The sequence below is a fragment of the Gallus gallus genome, chromosome 4 (assembly GCF_016699485.2).
Source record: "Gallus gallus isolate bGalGal1 chromosome 4, bGalGal1.mat.broiler.GRCg7b, whole genome shotgun sequence".
Classification (NCBI taxonomy): Eukaryota; Metazoa; Chordata; class Aves; order Galliformes; family Phasianidae; genus Gallus; species Gallus gallus.
The window spans coordinates 55281281-55305333 of NC_052535.1; the positions used below are offsets into that span (position 1 = coordinate 55281281).

A 24053-nucleotide genomic window follows, 5' to 3' on the forward strand; every position below is an offset into this window, starting at 1 on the left:
AAATATCACATTGTTTTTTTTTCTTATTCATCCTTTTAATTTCTAAAATTTTTGTTAAAAACATTAAAGATGAAAATTATTTTTTAATTGATAAAAGATACATTTTTAGCTGAAGTAGGCTATCAGGATCTACACAGGTCACTCCAGAGGTAATGCCTCCTATTTATGCCCATGGAAACTACTACAGATACAAAGAGCATGGCAACACTATTTGATACAGCAACTTTTCGGCTACAAAATACTATTTTTAAACATCTTCATCACCATTAGCTGTGCATTTTTACCAGTGATGAACAAGATCCTGCATGCCATATTCATAAGTCTGCATCAGTGGAGGTGAACCACTGTCACTGTCATCACTGCTGAAACACACCACTCACCACCTCATTGTGCTCACACCCACAGGTTGGTCTTCAGAAACATTCAGCAAGCATTGATCAGTGTCAATGGGTGGCATTTTTTCTTGCATGGAGGAATTCAGTGGCACACCCTTGCTTCCGATGGATTCCGTCAGTCTGCCCCTCTGCTGCCATCTGTCACATGGAAACAACATGTAATGGAGTACTGTTAGGAAGGTTCAACCCCTGCTGCCAAACCACCAGCATCCACCTCTGATGTCAGGGGCCAACATAATAAAACAGGAGGCATTACTTTCAGAGCAGCAATTGTATAAATCGGACGCTCTTTAACATTTATTCAAGTTTATTAAAATACTACCAGAATTTCTTGAATTTTCTGAGTTGTGGACACCATGATAAGTTAAATGCAGCTCTTCCCACTGCTTCATAGAGAAACTCAAATGCTAATTTCAAGAAGTAAACATTTTATCTTTTTAGATACTGAAAATCACAGCCCATCTTAAAAGTTGTTCCATCTGAGTGATTTTGAACTTTTTCTCTGGCGCCTCATCTCACACTGGCTCACATAAGTCTCACGCTTCCCATTGTACTGGAAACAATAAATTCAATGTGACGTTGTGAGAAAATCTGATAGAATGAGTATAGCTTGCCAGCTTGAAATTCAGAAATGAAACAATCATTTTTCATCACGGTGCCATTTGCTTAAGGGAGATGTTCACACGTAGGAAAACTTTAACTACCATAATATAATATAGTAACCTTAAATATTCTCTCTCATGCTTTCTTAGTACTTTTCACTACCAGCAATATTTACATTAGAGATGCTCTTGAGCTACAAGCAACAGATTCAGATTTTACTTTCATCTGCAAACTCACAAAAATTCAAACTTATACCACAGTTCCAAACAGCATGTGTTGTGGAAAAATAAATCCCATTGAGGAAAGAAAATGCGGTCAATCTGTAGTCTTTGATGGGTACAGTTCTGGACTAACAGATAGCTTAGTGAACTGTAGAAATAATTTATCATATCACTTTCAAATAATGTTTCTCAGTTTTAGTGCATCGTTCCACTTATATGAAAACTGTAAGATGTGAAATACTCCTTAGTTTTTGGTGCATGCTGAATATTTTGAAGATTCTAAAATGTAGGCTCCTAGCACTTGGCAGACCCTTAAGCTGAGAAAAACATGGAAATAGCAGACTGGTTAACTCAAGCAGAAATTGCCCTAACGGGAAGACATCTGATTCTTCAAGCTTTTAAAAGCAACTGTCTCAGTGGATAGCTCCAAGACAGACTCACTGCAAATGCCACAGGACAGTTCAGAGGAACAGAGTGATCTGAAAACCACTAAATGGGAGGGAAAGATAAAAACATATTGTCAGGAAGATATATATTCATTACACGAGTTCGGTTGATGCCAAGATTTCCTTCAAAAGAAGGCAGAAATACAAGTATGCAGTTCACGTGTAAATGAAGAGAAAACATTTCAGGTTGATGAAGATGACTGGAAGTGAGACTGCCTGAAATCAGTGAGAGTTAAGGAAAATAGGGAAATCCTACTGAATATTTTTATCTGCAGTAAAGAGATTTGCTGCAATAACTACGGCGGAAAAGTACAGCTTCTTCTTCTAGTTAGACTATCAAGAGCACCAGTAAAAGCTTGGGTTTTGTTGTTCACAGGGATAAGTCTATTGTGTTCAGGGGAAAGAAATCTGCAAGGAAACATCATCTTCTACCCCACAAACATGTGGGGTGAAATAGAGATGCTGATAGAGTCCTTCACATTCAGCTCTACTCCAGAGCAGTAAAAAGCAGCAGGGTGTATGCTCTTGCAGGTTTTGTTTTTTTAAAATGCTTTCTCCAGAAAACACCACACACTGCAGCACAGGCAATGCATGTGGAGTATGGCTCTTAAACCTGCACTGGGTGCACACTGGTATTTACTACTCTCATGTTACTACTGCATTTTCATACGTTCTATAGAAGCACTCCAACACTGTGCCTCCCTCTGGCCTTTTTGCCTTCTTTAAAAACCACTTGCAGAGGACACCAGTTGCTGCTAAGCAGTGTACTTTTGGAAACTTCCATTTCAGTTCCATTTCTGCAGTGACGGCAAAAAGGCACAGTGCTTGCAATTTTGATTATATTCTACATAGTTTACTTCAATGTCTTGTTGCCATGTAAAATAGTACTAAATCAGCTTCAATTTTCTGCATAATTAAAATAACCATAATAGTTCAACATGGAAGCATGCCAAGTTCATTTGTAGGAGACGTTTTCAAATATTGCTGAGAAAAATTACATTTAAAAAATTCCCATGTGATTGAAAATGGAATAATACTCTGAAAATGTGCACACATACATGTTCAAGTCTTTAAGGAGATAAAAGAGTCAGTGCTCTCTTGTGTTTACTCTGCCAATATTTAATACAGATGATAGCATCCATTCCTCTTTCCTTATTAAATGCTATCCTTAATCTCAATCTGAATTATCATTGTACACTCCAAAACAGGATAAATTCAGGACTCCTGATAGTGATGCATGACTGTGGTGTTTCATATCGTGGTGCCTACTATGACGCTGCTGTAGAAAGATGTGGTTTTCCATTTACTGAGCGCTTAAACTTTGTAGAAACTTTGCAGGCATTTGTCTGCTTAAATATGTGCCAAATAACCACTGTTGTTTTGTTTTTAAGATGTAACTCTAAAAAAAGTTAACAAGATATATTCCAAAACACCTTGCATGCTTTGTTTTCCCTTTTAAATTATTCTCAATTGTGTTATCTCTCCATCTCAATATCACAATGACATAAGGATCTGCTTTGGCTGTCTGTAATGTGTTTTTTTTTATTATTATTTTATTTAATGCATTTAGAATGACCTTCTACGTCCATTAAATTATATATGATCTAGTTTCTTGGCAGGGCCATTTATGATCATTTGTCTTAGATTTTATGTATTGCTTTTCATTGTTGATCTCAGAAATTGTCTTACTTACACTGAATAAAAAGTGACAAGAAGTGATGGAGTATTTTGTTAGAAACACTTTGGAGAGTCCTGATTCCAGAAATGTTAGTTTATAGCCTCAAGCCTCGATAAATGTACAAACAAAGGGACAACAGGCTAGTGACAGCCCCATAGAAAGAGCTCTGGGGTTTCTGATTGATGGCAAGTTGAATGTGAGTCAGCACTGTGCCCTGGGAGCCAAAAGGGCCAACATACCCTGAGATGCATCAGGTGTAGTGCTGCCAGCAGGCAAGGAGAGGGACTGTCCCACTCTGCTCTGCGCTGCGTGGCCTCACCTTGAGCTCTGTGTGTGGGTTTAAGGCCACAGTATATGAATGACATGAAGCTATTAGAGCGTGTCCAAGGGAGGGCTATGAAGGTGTTGAAGAATCTGGAGGGAAGATGTATGAGGGGTGACTGAGGCCCCTTGATTTGCTTAGCCCAGAGCAGAGAAAGCTGAGTGGAAGTCTCATGGCAGCCTACAGTGAGGGAACATTAAGGAGCCATGTCAAGGTAGGGTCAGGTCAGGTGTTAGGAAAAGGTGCTTCACCAGAGGGTAGTGGGCATGGACCAGGGCAGTGGTCACAGCCCTAAGCTGATGGAGTTCAAAGTGCGTTTGGACAACACTTCTAGTCCAGAGCCTTGGCAGACACGGAATACCTCATTAGCATCTACAGGATGAGCAAAAGTTCGCTCAGTGAGGGTCATTTCACATGTGTTATTTGATTGAATGTGTCTCTGAATGGCATAAGCTCTTTCTGGATGTCTGCAGAGGACTAGAGAGTCCAATTTCCTAATTTGGGTGCATTTTGGAACTACAATTCCTCTGCTCTATTTATTTATTTGTTTGTTTGTTTATTTTCTCTTCTAGTATTCCTCATCACATTTATTACTAGATAAATGTTTTCTGAAAGCTTGCCTTTGCACTTTAGGGGTATCTTGAAAAATGTCTCCAAGTTTGTTTCACACTTTCTTGGCTGTTCATTTCTATGAAAGACAGATCTATGCATTGCATTCAATGGTGATTGTTTGTAGAGCACGAGTGAAAACTGGTAAGTGTTGTTTTTCGTTTTTTGCTGTGTCAATTTTGTTTCTTATTCTCAGCAATGAGCCCAAAAATGATGCTTCTGCATAAACAGATGTAGTATGCACTGAGGCCATATTAAGTAAGTCACGTTACTGCCAGGCATTGCTCTTCAATGGGACCATGCAAGTCAGAAGCAAGCTTTAGTCAAAGGGCAAAAGTATTAAAATAAATATGTGCAAAGTTACTTTTTCTGCTTCAGGACAGAGTCTGCAATAAATTGTATCAATAAGAGTTTTCATGGTTTTAGGAACACTTGGCTTCAGGGTGTATGAAAGCTCTTTGATTTCTGTGTTAATTTAGTTGTCTTCAGAGATTAGGAAGAATGAAGGAACAATTGTTTTAAGATTACTGTGTCTATCCAATTTCTGGCAAAGGCCACCAGGGTTTTTCTTTTTTTTAATTTTAATAATTTTATTTATGACAAATGATGCAGCAGAAAACATTTTTCTCCTACAGGTTTATCGGTTTATTAAGCAATTGAATCGATATTTCACTTTGTTCATCTTTGTTCTTACAAGAAAAAGGAGATAAAATAAGGACTTTATTCCTTCGGGGTACTTTGGGAATGCCGTAAGACATTAGCACAACCAGGGCAGATAAATCCAAAAGTAAGTCTGAGGCTCATCTAATTTTTCAAGGATCAATGAAAAATATGTGAGCATCATTTCTCATAGACAGTTACATTTGTTAACTGCTGTCCTACCCTAGGCTTCCTTTTATTATTTTTAACTCCTTTGAAGCCAAGAATGAATATATACAGAAAATAAACACAATAAAGTGAAGAAAAACTCAAAGGGTTCTGATGTAAACAACACCTGAAGCCCTGATTGTTCAGTTATATAGAATTTATGTAAACATGAATGACGGTTTACTTTAGTATTTTTTAAACCTCTTTAACTATTCTGTAGGAGGAAAAAGTATTCTCTGGTGTTCAAATGGAAATGTTTCTAATGTACATTTATGTATGATCCCTGCTAACCATAATTTAAAACAGTTTTTTGGTTATGTGTTATTTTGTTGGTTTGGTTTTAAATTTCTGTCAGAAATGACTGTGCAGCCACCATTTATTTTACTTACGAAAAGACTAGTCACACTGATTGGGAAATGTCTCCTTCTCTCCTTATTCAAAGCCAAAGCATCCTCACTGCAACACTGAACATTTTTGATTCAGCACAGAAACCTGGCTAAATTTAAATATAAAGGTTGTTTAACATCCAGGAGACCTAGGCACATGCATTATAATTATGCAAGGAAAACTAGAAGGTATTTTTGTGTATGAAAGAGATATGAAAGAGACCCTCAGGTGGATTTTTTTGTTCTTGTCATTTCAGTTGACATAACTGACCTGAGTAGGTTTAATGTCAACAATGTCTCTGAATATCCCACTATACGTACACAGTAAAATATTTGCCCTTTAGAGCAATCTGGCCCTTTGTCAACAATCATGAAAATAAAGCAGTGCAAATTATGCTAAAAAATCAAATGATGAGCATAAAATTCATATCTGCAAAATTCTTAATCTATGCCTGTAGTCATCTAGCATTGTCCTTTGGGACAGTGACCTTCCTTCTTCTCGCTCTCCCAGTATTTCATCCACTTACCCCTTCAGCTGCACATGAATGCTTTCTCATGTCTCTCTTCATTTTTCTTTCTCATTTTTTTCCTTCTTTCATTTCTTTTGATACAAGGCAGAAGTGAAAGGAAACAGCTGCCCTCAGAAGCACATTCAAGCACCTTCCCCCAGAATGTTCTCAGAGTCACTTGTGTCCAAACCCCAAGTCTTCACAGCCAGCAGAAACAATTTCCCTTCAGTTTAAATGGCCACAACGTTTACATCTCATGCTCTGTCCGTGGTTGAAGTCATAATTTTTGTAATTTGAATAATATCTACCTAATGGGCTTAATCTGGAAATTAATAATAATAATAATAAAAACAACAACAAACAAGATAAACAAAGTTATATCCCCTTTTCCACTTCTGTGAGGCAAACAAACCAAAGCCTTCCTAGCTGGGGCTGGAGCACAGTCAGCACTGCCCTAGCTGGGGGGCATGGATGCTAGACTACAGCATACGTCTTTCCACCTCACTGAGCAGTACATGAAAGCTAACTCACCTACTCAAGTTATTCACAAAAATCTAAACCACCTTGTCCATTCCTGAACAGAAAAAGTCTCTCTGACAACTGCCTTCTGAAGGTCACAGTAAGAGAAGGAAAGTTGTCTTCTTTTTTTTTTTTTGCTTTTATTATTTGGCTTAACTGCTACATTTGCTCCAGTCCCTACCCTGCCATGGAGAACATGCATTTGGCTACTTATAAATTGTAGATTCATCAGCTCCTGTATCAAGAAAGTATTTGAAAAATGCTGTTGTGAGTGCCAGACACAAAGATTCAGACTGAAACAAATGTGACTAAATGCAGCCTTGAATGGAGCAGGACTATCATGTCCTTCAGGAGGCAACTCATAATTGGTTCCTGGACCCACTGCCTGTAAAAGTAGGCCTAGTGCCCTCCATAAATATTTACCAACATCAGCAATTTAACTTCACATCATTTCACACTTCCAGAAAACAGATGTCATCTCTGGCAACTCTCTGGAAATCCAGCACACTCCAAGACAGGTATCAGAACTCCATAAACTGCCTTGACTTTTTCTGCTGCCTTCAGGTGACATTAAGCAAGGTGCATCCTTGTTCAGCATCACTGAGGGGAAAGGAGCAAGCCATCACCCCACATGACCATCGGCACACCAGTGTTTCTTTCCCAGTCCTATCCTTTAATATTTTAAGTAGCTTTTTGATAGTCCTGTTGATATTTCTTTGGCATAAGTATGTTTCTTTGTCCCCATTGTACTTTCAGACTAACCATCCATACATGCTTGGGATAGTGCAGGCACAAAAAATTTCAATAGATAAATAGAAAACAAAATAATACTAGGAACATAAACCATAACCTGGATGTTCAGGCAGTGAAAAGTCAGTATGGCTTCATTAAAGTTAATGGTTAAAAGTTAAAGGTGCTTACAGAAAGAGTGGGATTGGTCTCTTCTAACTGGTTACAGGTAACAAGATGAGGGGAAATGGCCTTAAGTTGTGCCAGGGTAAGTTTAGGTTGAATATCAGGAAACATGTCTTTACAGAAAGGGTTGTTAAGCACTGGACTAGGTTCCCCAGGGAGGTGGTTGAGTCACCATCCCTGGATGTGTTTAAAAACCATTTGGATGTGGTGCTCAGATTTAGAGAAGGGTAGTTAGAGTTAGGGTAGTATGGTTAGGTTGTGGTTGGACTTGATGATCTTTAAGGTCTTTTCCAACCTGAATGATTCTATGATTCTGTTTTCTGACTTTTAAGAATGTTTATCCCAACTGAAAGTTAAAACTCTGCACAAATAGCGCAATAAATACAAGTAAAAATTCTTCTTATACACTAAAGTTCTACATAGGCATCTCCATACACAGGCCAGGATCTTCTACAGACAAGATAATTCTAAATGAAATCCTGATCTTATTGAAGTCAGTATAGCAGCCTTCTTTCTCTACAATCATTATTTGCAATTCAGCTTCATTGTTAATGATGCACCCCAATTATAATTTGAAGGCAAGATGTTACAGATGGCTTTAATGGGATCATGCACTACATGACTGAAGATTTTGTAGTATTAGTTAATCCTAATGTAAAGGGAGAGATTTTCCTTAAAATTCAGGGGCATTGCATGAAAATCAACCTAACGATCAACAGAAAAGCTCTAGCTTACTTGACTGGAGATCAGTTTTGCCCTATGTAATTTAACTTAATATTGCAGCTATTACAGGAAAAAGCTGAAGTCTTTAGCTGGACTTCACTCAGATTTTCACTCATTAAAAGCTGAAATCTCCAAGCAAAACTCAGCACTTGCTACGAAGGCAAGAAACAAAAACAGAAAATGTTTTGAGGTGCCGCACAGCTAGCAGAGGTCCAAGATGCTGTTCCAAGAGCAACAATGCCAGCTTACATCCTTGGCAAAAAGATACAGGGAAACTTTGTGTCTTCATGTTCTCATTTACTGTATTGTTTGTTGACCCTTTGCATCCTTCTGAACTTGGGGAGTGCTGTAACTGTTACCATGCAATTAATTTACTCCTGTTATGTTTCCAGGCATTTTCAGTGTAAGAAAATAATATATGTCCAAAAGAATAACCTACTTTAATCTGGAAAAGATACTAATACAGTTAAGCCAAAATGTTTTTGCATGCTTTGGCAAGTCTGCTTTCTGAGTGCTTGCTAAACCTAGACTAACTTAAGAGCAGTATATTCAGATCTGTCCATGCATTTTAAAGTAAATGTATAAAATATATATACATATGTAGTACAATCTATAGCAAAATTTGTTGATTAGGATTTTGTTTAGAAGACCAAATGGAGAGTGTAGGAAACAAACAAACAAGCAAACAAACATGCTTGTTAATGCTTATATATATAATGCAGCATTTCAGTGCATTTTAATTTCTAGAAGTCATTTATATCAAGCTATCATTATGTACTGAGGTTCATGGACTTGGATACTTTGCCACTCAAAACTATTATAGTTAACTGAATTTAACTGATTCCTTATTTACATCTCAGTTTTGTTTCACCATAAACAACCATGTCTATTCAGTGCTTCACTGCATCATTAGGAAGATGTATATCCTCTCTAATTCTCAAGGCATATACCCTAGAAGTACTGAAAACCTACATTAATTACTATGTAGTGAGGGCTGCAGGCAAGGAGAGATGTAGCTGCTTATCTTGATCTGCAGCTGGTTGGCTTGCTATGCCAGTTGCAAGTATTGTGCATTGGGACATCAGCTGCAGGGCTGCGATGCAACTGGTGGCAGCAACCCTTTGGATCTCACAAAAAAGGGCCTTGTCCCTGCAGCCAAGCATCATGGTTTCAAACACAGTCATATGCATGACCAGAAGACAAGTAAATTACTTCCTAAGGACAATCATTTATTCTTTTGAGTCAAGAAATCAGGGAGACAATTTCTGTATGCACTAAACAGTTAAGTAGATAAGACACTGATCACCACCACTGGGGTTCAGTTTTACATTACTTTGGTAGTAGCCATGCAATCGTCATTAGAGAATATTCCACAATAGAAAATAGCCACATAAAATGTGGCACCAGTGACAAGATCTGTAAAATCAACACATAACTAATAAGCAAAAAGAATTACCTCTGGCCACAAGGGATAGGAGGTGGTTCATCTGTGGCTCTACTTTTGCAGTGATAGACAAATTAATAGCCTCACATCATAGATTATTGCCAATGTTTCACTTTTTGATGGAAGATATTACAGCTTTAAATGGTATAATGTCTTTATCAAAATGCAATACAGTGTTTAAGACTCTAGACAAATGGAACTGACCCAAAGATTACATGTTATGGAAGAGTAATTATACTGTGATGCCATACAAATACATAAGAATGAAACTGTTCAGAAAGGAACTGGAGAAAATTCTCACTATGGTCAATACATAACTTACCATATGAGAATACACGCATATACACCTCCTCTGTCAATATCTAAAGGTCACATCCTGGAAGGGCCCCCATACTGTGTCCCACGAGGATTTATAGAAGTATGCTGAAACAAAACACGAGCCAAAATATATTTTACACAAAAGGAAAAAGGAATGCCACTGAGGTCATTACTCAAGCAGAACCCTGCATAGTAGTGGTTTTAGATCTTAAAGACAGGAAAAGCAGTGTTTCTGCAATAGTCCTCTTTCTGCATAATATGACGTGGTATTTTGAGGCTGGATGGAAACTATTCATTCTGGCTTTTGATTAAAAGACTATACAGTGTGCAAGGCAATAGAGAACTTATTCCAAGACTTGTGAGTTATTTCTGTTCTGCTAGAAGCTGACATTACACTGACAACCATCTCATATTCGCTCTTCACTTACAGGCTTTCGCAGTTTCTCATATTGGGGAAACAAACCAGAGGAAGGCATTTTTTTTCTGGTTTATGTACTTTGTTGATTTGTGAAAGCAGATCTTAGGATGTTTGATATCTTCTGGCTTTGTTCTGCAGGCACAGTTTTTCTGCTAGTATCAGCTCCTCTAAAGCCTGTAAGATTGACTTTTCAACCTCACTTGCTAACTTAATGTAGGATGCCTTGCTGTTACTCACCTAAATTGCACTTCTTCCTGGTCGAATAGAAAGGAATAAGAAGGAAGGGAAGAAAGAAATCCCAAAGCTGTTACTGTTTCTTATCTCAGCTACTTCTGACTCCCAAATAAAGTAACACTCATGACTCCCATTAAGGGAATATCTGAAAAATGAGGGCCTTCCAGGCTCAGGAATAAATGTTTTCATTTTGATACAATTTTAAAATGGAGACAAATACTGAGATCATGTGAACTGAATAGTTTTGGACTTCCTATGTTGAATGTTAATTTATCACATGACAAGCAAAAAATTCACTCAGCTATACTTCCTTATTTTACCTTTTAGCCATTAAAGAAATGGATACTTCAAATTCCAAGTTTTTTCTGTATTTAAAAGTCAGCAAAAAAATGCTGCTTCCTACAACTGCTTAGGATAGGTTATTGGATTGAATGAGTGATATAAGTACGTAAGCAGAGTGAGAAAAAGGCAAATCAAAGCCTTTAATCTACAACTTGTCACCTTTTGCAAATTGCCTTGAAAAAATGCTAATCATCACACTGGCTTGTAATCTGCTTGTCTCTCAGTTTCTCCCCCATTAAACAGCATTCTGTCCCTTAAAGTCCTTTCCAGTTCCTTACACTTTTCACTCACTTTTTTCTTTTGCCTGTTATAATAAACTCTTCTTGCTCCATCATTCTCCCTGACAGATTCCTATCCCTTTAGCTTTGGCAGAACACTGATTTTTATTGTAGTTCCTGTGATCTGTTTTGGTGCTTGGACTGTCAGCTCATTTCTGAAAAGACTTATCAGCTTGTAAGCGAGGATCTCCACTCATCACACTCCTGATGTAAACGATTTAGACTCCATCTTTGCAGGGACTGGAATCCAAATCTTTCCTCTCCCAGTGAAGCCTTAACGAATAAGTTACTGAGTCTCTCTGGATGAATTAATTCTTAATTACTGTGTACAGAGGGCAATAGATTTGATAGAATAAATGGAGGACCCATACTTTGTCCACCAAGTTAAAATCGTGCTGGGCTGCTGGGCTCCTCTGAGATGAGGGGAATGGAACTTGCCATATGCTAAAAGAGTTTTCAGTGTTTTAATAAGTTAGAGGGTGGCCTCACCTGCATTCTTTTATGGGAAAGTATATGATTCAGAGTCCTGATTGATTCCTATGGTCAGAAATTAGTTCAAATTAGACAGTTGTACTGAAATTCTCTAATTTTTGTGTTGTGATGCACCTTTCAGCAGCATTTCAGACATGGCTAAGGGCATTTGTGGTTGGTTAAATTTCGTATTTCCCTAATTTATTTTTTATGCATCCCATGCATCACTTTTTCCTCTAAAACGCATGAACAAACATAGGTCCCTAACTCCCAGAGATGTATCCTCGTAAGCTAGAGGACACAATATCAAAAACTAGATGCTCCAATCTGATCTTATTTTTTGCAGGTTGAGGCCTAGAATCAGACACTATTACACTTTGGAAACAATCCACGCAGGCCACAAGCTGATGGGCTCTATCTTGCTGCCTTTCTGGTAGAGAGGTGAGCCTCCTGGCAGCCTGGGTAGCAGATGGGAGAATACTGGGACACTTTTATCACCCATCCCTAATGGATGATGCTGCTGTCTTGGAAATACAGTTGTCAGCTAGATGAATAAGAACACATGCATCCACTTCCATAGTAATTGTAGATGACAAAGTTGATGTGGAGACAGGTGGAGAAAATGGGACAAGGGGAAATTTTCATAAGGTAGGGATACCTGACAACTAATTCAACATGAAAACCTACTGTAAGGAAATCAGTTCCTCCACTCCACTTTCTTTGCTTTTGAAGTAGAAAGGGACAGGTACAGCTACATATAAGAGCAAAACAAAAACAAGGTGTTAAGAAGAGGCTGTTCCTATTAAATCATAGTTTGGATGCAGCAAAGCATGCATATTCTCAAAATAATCTTCCTTCAAAAGTCTGAAAATATACAACACAAAAAGTGGTTGTTATTTACCTCTAAATGCAGCAAACGCTTAAAATAAAGGGCAAAATCATGTCTGATCTTTTTATTGCATTAGAAAAAAACTGTATGAACAGATAAAATGTTCAGGCACCAGATGAAAGCAGACAGAACCAATAAAATCAGAAATACAGATGGTGTTTTATTGTGCTCTGGTGGATGGGTGAATTATACCTCTGAAACATATTTCACCAGCTTACTGTGTACAGGTTTGATGGTAAGTAACCTATTTTGTAATTGCTGCTTAGAGTATGCTGAATAGTGCAAGACAGTTTAAGAGTAATAACAACCTGCTTAAAACTCTTCCAGTGACCACATAAAGACCAATATTGAGGTCTTTAATAGTACTTTAATGACTGAATAAAGAATCACAGCACATTAACAATGGTACTGGGACACAGAGCGTGCCATCAGTAAAATAAGTCACACATCAGCCTTTCCTAAGTGTTGATAAATAAGTGACAAAGAAAAAGGTCAAGAGTATTATGTAGAATAAGAGATTTTTCTGGGCATAAAGATCATCAGATCATTTAGACTCACCACCTGCATAACACAGTAAATAACCTCACCCAGTGGCCCTGGAATCTTTTCAAGTATCCTGTGCTATGTATATCCAGTAAGGTGCCAAGTCTTAATCTGAGGGCACTGAAAAGACAAAGTCTAACACTTTCTCTGGTATGGTGTTTCAGTAGTAAAATACATGCATTGTTATCTCATTCTGAACTAATTTAGACATTTCTGAAGATCCTCATACCTGTCCGTAGGTGAATAAGCCAGAATGACTTCACATGTTTAGACTTTATTAAAAAGCAACTGCCATGGGAAATATCAGTGCTAATGGTTAAAAAGAAGCAACAGTACTCACTTCAGAATTGGTTTGTCCTTTGTGAACTTAATTCAGAGGTGACACCTCAGCCCTGGAAAGAAATCCTGCCAGAAAAAAAGAGATTAAAAAAAAAGGTGGGATTTTTTTCTTTGTACTGATAGAAGTAATTGAATTTTTAAGTGATATGAATGTTTTAAGAAAAGCATGACCATATATTCTTAAAGGGGATCATAAGGGAGTAGGCAGTATGATGGCTGAAAAACAAATAAGAAACCAAGAAAGGAAATATCATGCATTATAGACTGTAGACTAGAAGAGCAGACTTAACTGTGAAGTTCAGCTCCAACTTTCAGCAATTCAGTTTGCTGCATAAAAGCTACTGTGCAGAAAAATAAGAAACAGAAGTTAGCCCAGCAAAAAGAGCTGTCTTACAAGGTGAATATAGCCATGGATCTTCTGTAGATGATCCCTGTAACAGCAGGTAACCTACAGTTTAGCAGTGAGTAGAGAATCTGGCATGGGTTGAACAAAGTGCCATACACAGTCCCCCTTTCCCCCTTACCAACAGAGGATTGGTACCTGACAGAAATGGAAGGCACTGATCTCCCAGAGTAGGCAGTCCAGACCTTTGTGTTTTATGCTGCCACAGTGAGTGCTCTTCTGGTCTTACAGGAGTTTGAAAACTGATGGCTTCCACAGTACAGAAAGAAAATACATTGCAAGCTCTACTGCATAGCTGGTTAATAAGTTCCTGCAAGTGACTGCAGATATAGGATGTACAGAACAGAGGTATCTCTTACTTAGAAGAACTCAGAGACTGGAACACAAATTATGCACCAGAGAGGTGAAGGATTCATAGTCTCTTGTAAATACTTGAAAAGAAATCCCAGCTTTCAGTGGATTTTATGACAAAATGAAATACCTCTTCATGATGTCACTGTTGTTTTGTGTTTCGTTTTTTTTTTTTTTTTTTTTCTGGATTTTTCTTAGGTCATGCAAACAGACCTTCTAACACAGGGGATGGTATCCACTCAGAGAATCAAGAAGTTATGAATCAGGGGAAAAAATGTCTGTTTTAGTTCTCTTGGCCGCTGAATGTGGCATGTGAACCAAATTCTCGCTGAACTGCAAACCACAGGATTGGCTTGCAGCTGGAATCCACAGTCTCCTTCAGCATCATCAGATGAAGGTGCTTTCCATCCATCATACTGAGTCCATTTTAGAACCTAAGATAAATGTTTTGCAATGGGGAAAAAATATGATACTAATTGTACAAGTCATCAAATATCCTATAACTAAATATATATCCAATTGAATGTACATTGCATTATAGGAATACAAAAAACTGAAAATAACATGTTGAGAATTCAAAAAATAGAAGTTAAGGAATATCTTTGGAAGCCCTTAAAAACATGCATGTACAAATTGCAAACACAAACATATACATACAAAGAAAAGATTACATTAAACTCTACATCTTTGAAAGAACTAATTTCACAGAATGTCATTAGTTTTCCAAACCTTTAAGGAGGATTCTTGCACTCTCATCACACTGACAGCAAACCAGGGATAGAGGAGCCAAAACAACTGTGTGTTGCTGCACCTTCTTTTTTCTAGCAAAAAAAAATTACACACAATGAGATAAATAGAATTGCTCTGTTCTGGACCTGTGGAGATTTTCAGGGAGAATAGTAGGAAGTATTAAGAGGCTGAGCGCCAATAACATATACTTCCCTGATGGAAAACATGCCTTGTATCCCAAGTTTTCAGGGTACTACTTGCTATCTTGAAGCTAATGAGCTTTCCCCTTGCAAAAATATGTCCTGGGATACCCAAGTGGGAATGTAGTAAACTCTCAGCTCTGCCTACATTTGACAGGTTTTCAGGTGCATCTTGCTCCCCTCTGCTTCCTCTAATCGAGAGTAGCATATGGCCACTTGTTAAATCTCAACAGGATTTCCAATGACTGTGGTGTTTCTAGAGTCATTTAATAATGATGATAGATGTCATGGGGAAAAGAGAGGTAGTTACAGTGTCTGTGTGCTTAATTTTCAGAGAATTAATTAACAGTCTCCAAAAACTGCTTCTTTGAATTATTATTAAGCAGTACTAAGCAAACAACAATAAACAAACAAAAAAATCATCACAAATGAAAAACATGACTGGATTCACTCCTGTGATGGCTGGATCCTTTCAGAACTCAAAAAAGAGAAAAAGAGAAAACTATTAAGAACTAAAAGCTTGGGAGATGGGGATGTGCTGCGACACAGAAATATAAACTGTGCACTTCACTGCTCTCCTCTCACTGCATGGTTAGAGGTATGAACAGAAAAGACAACTGAGGGAAAAAATCATCACATAACAAACTTTCAGCTTCTGTTCAGAAATACATTACATGATCACACCACTGAAGGCAGTGGAAATACTCCTCTCTTTAACGGGCTTTAACAAAATCAAGAAACTCTCAGGACATTTGTTCCCGCTTTTAAATATAAACATTAAAGTGGCCTTTTGACACAGCTTGTAACTTGTTAAGGAAAAAAGAACAGCAATACACATACACATGTATTTTGTGCACAAAGACAAGTATTTTGTACATGCATTCTAGGTCAATATGAAAGAATAAAAAATTGGAAATATCAACTACCAGAAGAGAATTATTCTTAAAGAAAGCTGTACAATAATCTACATTGTAGAACTGCATAGCAGGAGGACTCCCTGTCTACAAATGTCCTGATGCTGAATGGTAGAATTTCTGTACGAACAGAAACACAACAAAACACTCAAAAGTTGACCAGTGTACTGACTGAGGAAATTGGTCCTTTTCAAAGAAAATATGAACATTAAATTGAGAAACATGTTTACTATTGCAGAACAATGTCCTGTACACACCACTTCTAGATTATGATAACAATTTCTGGTTTTAATGAAGCACTTGCTTTCTAAAAGAGGTTTTATTAATAAGTTTCATTTTGGGTACTTCTGTATGTTTGTGACATCACACAATGAATTATCATCACAGATATAATGTAAGGATATCAAAAGACACATATAAAAGATTTATGAAGAATTAGAACAGCCCAGCATAATCCAGTAATTGAATCTCCAAGTCCTACTTGAAGTTTATGGCTGTTGACATTTAATCTACATGATTTGATCTAGCATGAAATCTTGTCTTCTCTACCCCGGAAAAAGAGCTCGTAGATATATGTTTTACCCGTACTGCACAGGAATAAGTTATATTTTGATTGACCGCTAAGGGATCGTTGATAACATCTATGCAGTGTTTTGTCTATGCCCACAAAACAAACACAATAGCTCTGTGCCATACACAGTCATGATACTGACAAAGGTTAGCCATCAAATGTCTTCTGAAATCTGAGCTAATAAGTGTTCATATCAGAAACAAAATATCTAAACAATTTGTTGGTTTTGCAACACTGGCTGAGCTTAAATTAGAGGTTATTATAATATGAATGACTATCCTATTTGCTGCTGCATGCAAAAGCAAAACTCAGATGATTAAGGCTCTGATGTGCAGACTGATAACTTGATTTGCTTGGGCAGCTCTTCTGTAATAGCACTGTATAAAATGGAATTGTTTGCCAAAGCCCTGTAATGTGCTTCATAACTTACCAGAATAGAAGGCTTTACATACAAAAATCTCTGAAAGAGCTGCCCAGATATTAGGAAATAATATAAGTAATTGCATTAAAGCTATATAAATACGTTTATCCTCAATGCAAATTTGAATCTGTTATTCAACATTTGGGATCCTTCCATGAATTATTCACATTCTAAGGGCCAAGTTAGCAGATGGTGCATCAGTAACCCTTCAAAGACCTACTGGCTGTGGAAGGACACTCTCTACCCTGACAGCAGATGAGCTGTTCAACTTTGCCCAGGACTAGGATTATATCAAACAATAAAAAGTGCATTAGAAAACTTCCAGTAGTATTTAATATCAATGTATTATAGGGCTATCTTCTAATGCAGGGACTGTATTTTATTGCTGAAAATAGATGTAATTAATACAATTATTCCTTGTCCACTCCCTGTCTGGCAGTGTGCATTTAAGTAACTTGTATTTCATTGGTTTTTTTTTACTTCTATACAATTAAAATGTACAGTAAATCTTATTATAAACATGGTTCTGTAGCAGATTTAAAAGAAAATTGAAATGTGTTTACTCATAGATTGTGGGCTGTATATCATCAATAATTTCAATTCATCATTCTGTCTATTGATTCTCTCCAAGTATTCCAATTTCTGATGTTTATTATAGCACTCAAAATGTCCCAGTCAATCTCTAAACTTGAGAACCTGTTGTAAAGACATCTTTTCTAAATGTCTCAGTACTGTAACTTCGATACATTTGTTAAGTCCCTTGTTCTTGTTGAGCTCAAATTATTTACATATGCAAGGCTCTCTTTTTGTAGGACTCTGAAATATACATAGAAGTCTGGTCAGGTAGAGAGTAGTTTATTTTATTTATAAAATGATGTCTAACATTGAGGCAGAACATTGATCTCTATATGGTTGTGAAACTATTAGAAAATTAAAAGAAAAAAAATTGACTGTAGCCTAATGAAATAATAGATTTTGACCATTTTGAAAAATCTTTTGACTCCTGAAAAACTCTGAAACAAAAACTTACTTAGATGTTCTAACAACTGAATATAATACTCAGATGTCTTAAAAAAAAAAAAAAAAAGTGTAAAAAACAAATCTTATGAATACGTTAAAGGATTTGGCATTTTTCCTGAAGTCTCTTTTCAATACATTTTTAAAATCTATGCTCAACTTAAACAGTTATGAATACTATCAAGAAAGCAAAATTATATTTTCTTCTCTGTCTATAAATAGCACTATATCATTCAATAATGATTAAAAATAATCTCAAGAAGTGCTGGAGTATAGTCATATTTTCTCGGTATTGTTAATATAAAAGCATAGGGAAATATTTGCCACAGCACATTCTGAGATTTTACGTCTATATTTTAAATACGCCTGTCTTATGCAGTTGTGTTCAAATTTTTTGTCAAAATATGTAACAAAACAGACAAATAAGGGAACATAAAAAAAAAATCTTTGAAATATTCCTACAACATGCAGGCATCACCTTCAACTACTTGATTATTTTTGTGCCATATTGAAAAAAAGAAATTGATTTGGGCTTTGTTCTACTTTCAAGGTCAGTGAATGGTCTGTAATTTAGAATAAAGGTTGTCAACTGAGAAGATTATTTCAGTGTCCTGTGTCATGAAGAGTATGGTGTACTGCCAATATCTGATTTCAGTCTACAAGCCTGTGTGGAATGTCAGATCATTTCCAAAACCGAAATTTTTTCACTGGCAGAAAAAGGTATTCTGTTATATAAAAAATTCTCTTGTCAAACTTGCTCCTGTTGAAAGTATGCCAGAGAAATTCAATACACTGTAAGCATAGCATGAACTGGGAGGCCCTGTGTTGCTCACTGTGGGTTTGATATACCTGGATGGGTTCCAGAGAAAAATAATAGCACACATCAAGGTGTATATATACACAAGCTCACTGTATTTAGCACATTTGGCATTAAATAATTTAAAAATAACCCCTTGAAAATTATGTGGTAGATTTATACTGAAGGAATAAAAACATATACATACCTGTGCTATTTTAGATACTGCTTTAGTCCTTGCTTTCCAAGTAGCTAACTTCTAATGACAATAAAAGTAAGTAGTAAGGAAATTTGGTTAAGTATTCTTGTTTTCCTTTTACCTGGGCCTCCTAAATACAGGCAGAGTACTAACAGTAATGTACTCTCAGTACATTTTTTAGGGAGGTGTGGGTGAGAAAATTAACATTTTTGCAAGTCATGGCCTAATGGTACCCTTTCCAATGCAGACATGGAGAATGCAAGAATTCTTCAGTCCTTCTATTCTGGCAAAGCTGGTCAGCCTCAAAAGGTTATACATGTCTGAGAACTGAGCTGGGCTGAATGCTGGTCCCATGGAAGAAGCCCACACCAATGTTATGGAGAGGAATTGCAGTGCCTTGGGAAAGAGAAAGACCCTAGTAAGAAGGGACTTTACAGTGCAGATATTGAGCTGGCCAATGCCAAAAATAAATCTTCACGTATAATTTTAGTAGCTGTCATTTGGATGTCTTAAACCTTGGCAGCTTGTTGTGATTAGATATATAAGGTCTCTCTAATCTCTTTTATATGTGTATAACTATACTGAAATTATGGTATTATTTCTAAGTTATACAGGGAGAAATGACAGAAGAACCATGCCTGGGAGTAAAATTCCAATTTAAGTGTAAGCTTGTGTCTAGCCTCTTACTCATATGAATTATATGGAAGCCATGGATACTCTGGGTGAAAATCCAGGTAGAACTTCACTACTAATTTATGAATGTCTTGCATTCCTGTGAGAAGAAAAAACAAACCCTGAGATCTTACAGCCTTATAAAAACATCCCCTTTGTGGCATAATCTTTTAGAAAAAAAAATAAATCATATCTCATCTTTTTGTAAATTGACCTGTAAGTTGCTGGCAGCAAATCAATAGGATACAAATGAAAAATAATAATGCAATAACAATGCTATGTATTATCTTGGACCCCAGATGAAAACTTGTACAACGATCAATATGATAAAGATTCAGTATCGTTACTCTTTCAGAAAGAAATGACAAAATAACACAGTGATTTCAAAAGGTGGCTTTGAAAAAATCTGATTCGTCTGCTAAAAAAAAATGAAAAGCTAAACCCAAATATAAAACATTTCCTTGTTTGTTTCCTTTCCCCTAGACTTCTATTACTTTGAAATAGATTAAAATAGAGCAATTTTATTTTTGTGGAGAAAAATTGAGCATGCTTAATAATCATCCATTTTAGCAGTACCCCAACAAGCTCAATGAATGAAAACTTGCTTCCATACAAGAGGAATACGAAAACTAGTGGTTTCCATGAACTACTTACATGTGCTAACAAGCTCAATTGATCCCAAAAAAATCCCAGCAGAGTGTTTGTTAAACAGAACAATCTCAGGAGCTCGTTACATCAGTGCTTTGCATACCAAATGCTGTCTTGCCCAATATCTGCAAATCTTGTCTCGATCTCAATGTCAAGAAGTACTATACCTCTCCTATGACAAAAAAAAAAAAAAAAAAGCCAACTATCACCTACTAATTTTTTTTTTCACCTATTTAAAACTGACTCATTTAAACTGATCAAAAATGACTCATACCTAAAAGAAATGGAAAGATTTTCAGTATTTACTTTCAGAATTATGGTAGCTTTTGTCATTGTCTGTTAGTTTTTTCTCTTTGTTGAAGGTGTTATTTCCCTTCTTTCCCCATTTCAATGACTGAAGGCTTGGCTAGCATACTTATAGTTTACAAGAAGGTAAAAAAAAAAAATGCTACTGTAAAATAAGTAGTTTTTACACAGGGAAATTAATAAATAACTACATTCAACTTTGAAATATCTGCATGTTGAGGTATCAATCAGTGCAAATGAGAGATGAAGAAATTGACCATTTGTCTGTGATGTACTCCAGGATGCTTAGAAGAAAAGCTATTAATAATTACAAATGATTGATTAACATTGAATGTATTTTAGTGGCACATTCATTGCTTATGTGTTTCATGTATCTGTTAAAGAACAAAACTTCAGAAAGAGCAAGAAGCACAGACTAATAGTGTGAAACTACATCTTTAAAGTAAAGAGAACTTGCAAGGAAACAAAGAAATATGAAAAACATCATCAAAGATGTTAGAGCTTTGTTTGAAATAATTTAAGCTTCTGACCTTTGTAGTTGTAAAATATAATCACTCTAATGTGAATTAACCGCAGAACGATTCATGTTTTTCACTACAGTCTAGTGGAATCCTTGGTTGAAAACAAACATAACCCCACACCACTATTTTACACATATCACGTACAGTACCACACCAAGGTCTAAGAAAAAATGATTTTTAATGCCACCTTCTTGTCTGGTGCATGCGTAAGCTAACAGTCAATACTAAGGCCAAGAACTGCAAGGCACCTTGTTAAGCATTAATCACAAATGATACGTATTTATCCCTGTAGGCTTCATGATGCTTTTTAGATGAGCAGGAACATAAAGACCTCACCTTGGGGATTTTAAAATTAAAATGAGTCGATAAAAATCAGGCAATAAAGTGAGAGGGAATGAAGACAGAACTGAAGGGAAGTATTAAAATTATGCAAGGGCACCATTTACATGGAACAGTCTTGTCATTCCAGCATGTTTTCTTGCAAGTACAAGGTAAAGAGCTGTCTCTCATATTATTAGTAGTATCTAACCCAGACACCTAATTGTGCAATATTTTTATAAATGAAAGCATGAAAAACTTGTGTGTTCCCAGAACTATGTAAAATAACTTGCACAATCGATGCAGGACACAACAGTTACCCTTCAATTTCACTTGTATTTTCATTCTGGATTAGTAGATGTAGAGTGAAAATAAAATGGCTTTTTTGAAAGGCAGCCAAAAGCTGCAGTTTTCAAATTTCTGTTTGTGTTCAGAGCTTTGTGGCAATTTCACATGAATAATTTCTTAAGTCATTTATCTCCATATAGGTGCATTGCTGTAGAAATTTTAAAGCTATTCAGTATTGTTTCACATCTCATTGTTATGAGAACAGATCAGAGATCACCACATAGCTGCAACCCCAAGACATACCACCACCTATGGGGTGACATATGACAGTCCCAAGTTTCTTCCATTTAAATCTCACATATTTAATTTTCTATGACTTTGATTATAAAGAATAAAAATCTTGCTAACTGTGCAAAATTTTAATTTCTGTGGCCCATCAGACCATGCACGTGTTGGAAATTATTGCTGCAAGACTGTATCTGTCAGAGTACAGTATGATTCTCTCATCTTAATATATATATATTAGAAATTCATGTAGAAATTCATGTTCTCAGTGATTTTTTTTTTAAAAACCTCACCCCTTGTAAATGTCATTTTCTGAAAATTAGAACTGTCTCAAAATTGAAAAATCCTTTTTAGCACCTTGAAAAAGTCAAAATTATTTGTGGAAAGAGGATGAATTTTTAGACAGTTGCAATTACCAATTGTTTGAAGCATTTAAGGAAAGAAATAGGCAGGCTTTATTTAAAGATGTGCCAAAATAGTTTTTTTTTCATTTATTCCATCTTTCTGTCTCACTGTGTTGCTGTATCCAAAGAGACAATAAGTACAAGTTGGAGGAAATACATTATTTTGAGAATACCTTTGCCAGTTATTCTGTGAAGATAAAACAAATTAACAAAAAAACCAACAAAATCCCCACATCACTATGAGGAAAACACTTTGGGATCTAAGAGTAATAGTAGCTTGTTTCCATACTCTGTTATCCAACACTACATTTAATAAAAGTCCATTTTGCCATCTCATGTCACAGCATAGTCCCCTGCTGCTTCTCACTGTTCTTTTGCTGCAGATGAATCTGTGAATCTGCCCACAGATGGAGAGGTAGCACCTGAATATGATTTAAGCTGTATTAGGCAAAAGCCCAACGCCAGCCACTGTTTGGGAGCAGAAATGAAAATATCTTATCCAAAAAGTCTGAGCACACTTTAAGATTTGGATCTCTAAGCTATTTTTTTTTTCCATTGAAGACCTCATAAGAAATTTTTCTGGATATATTTACAGGCAATATCAAAAGAAGAGTAAAATTAACCTTGTCAGTACAGAGGTCTGTGGAATTCACGTTGAATTTGAACTTTGTGCATCTGGGCAGAAATTTCCTGCAAGAGGTGCCTTTAGCTTACAGCAATATGAAAACAACTAACCAAACCTCTTGGTGCACCTTATGTGTATGTTTTGGAGATGCCAGTATCAGTATTGTGCTCTTCTAAGGTCATGCCCTGCCTGAGTCTGATAGGTACAAACACGGTGCCTGGCATCCATCCAAGGGTCCTACCATTTTGACCAGGTTTTGGCAGAAACCCAGTAGGTTTCCTGGCCTAGTTGTCATCCTGCAGACCTGGTCTGGCACTGGTTGCCACAGAACATGAAAACAGAAGCAGAATTAATACCCATTTACCCTCCATCTTGTATAAATCTCTCCTGGGAATGAGAAAGATTCAGCATTGCAGGTTTCTAACTGTGGACTTGAAATACTGCAAGAAAAAAAAGACAGGCTGCTGGATAGATAAGGAAAAAAAGTTTACAGTGGAAATGACACAGTTTCAATTTTAAAAAAGCCAGGAAAATATGTCTCATAAATATTCTTTTCTATAGTCATGGCTAGTTATTGCCTTGCTATGCTAAATCATAGCTATATATATTCAGAGATCAAGAAACCAGTTCTCTTCATCTGCTATGAAACTAAAGAATATTCTGTTTAGTGTTTCCAAGTAGGCTGTTAAACCACACAAGGTATTTATTTATTTATTTATCTTATTTCTTAGGTTTTTTTAACTGCTGGACTTTTCTGTATGACTCATGCCCAGTAAGAACAGCTTAAGCTCATTGAAACTGGAAGTTCCCTGGCTGGAAATAAATGCAATTAGTTTTGAAATCTTTTATACAATGCAAAATTATCTTCACCTCATTTCTACAGCTGGCATAACTCGGACTATTTCAACAGCTTAGC

General features: G+C 36.5%; 1 long non-coding RNA gene across 1 annotated transcript in view; it reads right to left on the reverse strand.

The window, feature by feature from the left end:
- LOC107051710 overlaps positions 1–24053 on the reverse strand; it is a 299217-nt gene that overhangs the window by 12612 nt on the left and 262552 nt on the right. The window contains exons 27-33 of the long non-coding RNA XR_006939094.1: positions 20397–20562; positions 19788–19842; positions 19080–19130; positions 14953–15044; positions 13471–14657; positions 9960–10060; positions 381–533 (exon numbers count right to left, since the gene is read on the reverse strand). This is a non-coding gene — a long non-coding RNA (uncharacterized LOC107051710). The remainder of the gene's footprint in view (positions 1–380; positions 534–9959; positions 10061–13470; positions 14658–14952; positions 15045–19079; positions 19131–19787; positions 19843–20396; positions 20563–24053) is intronic.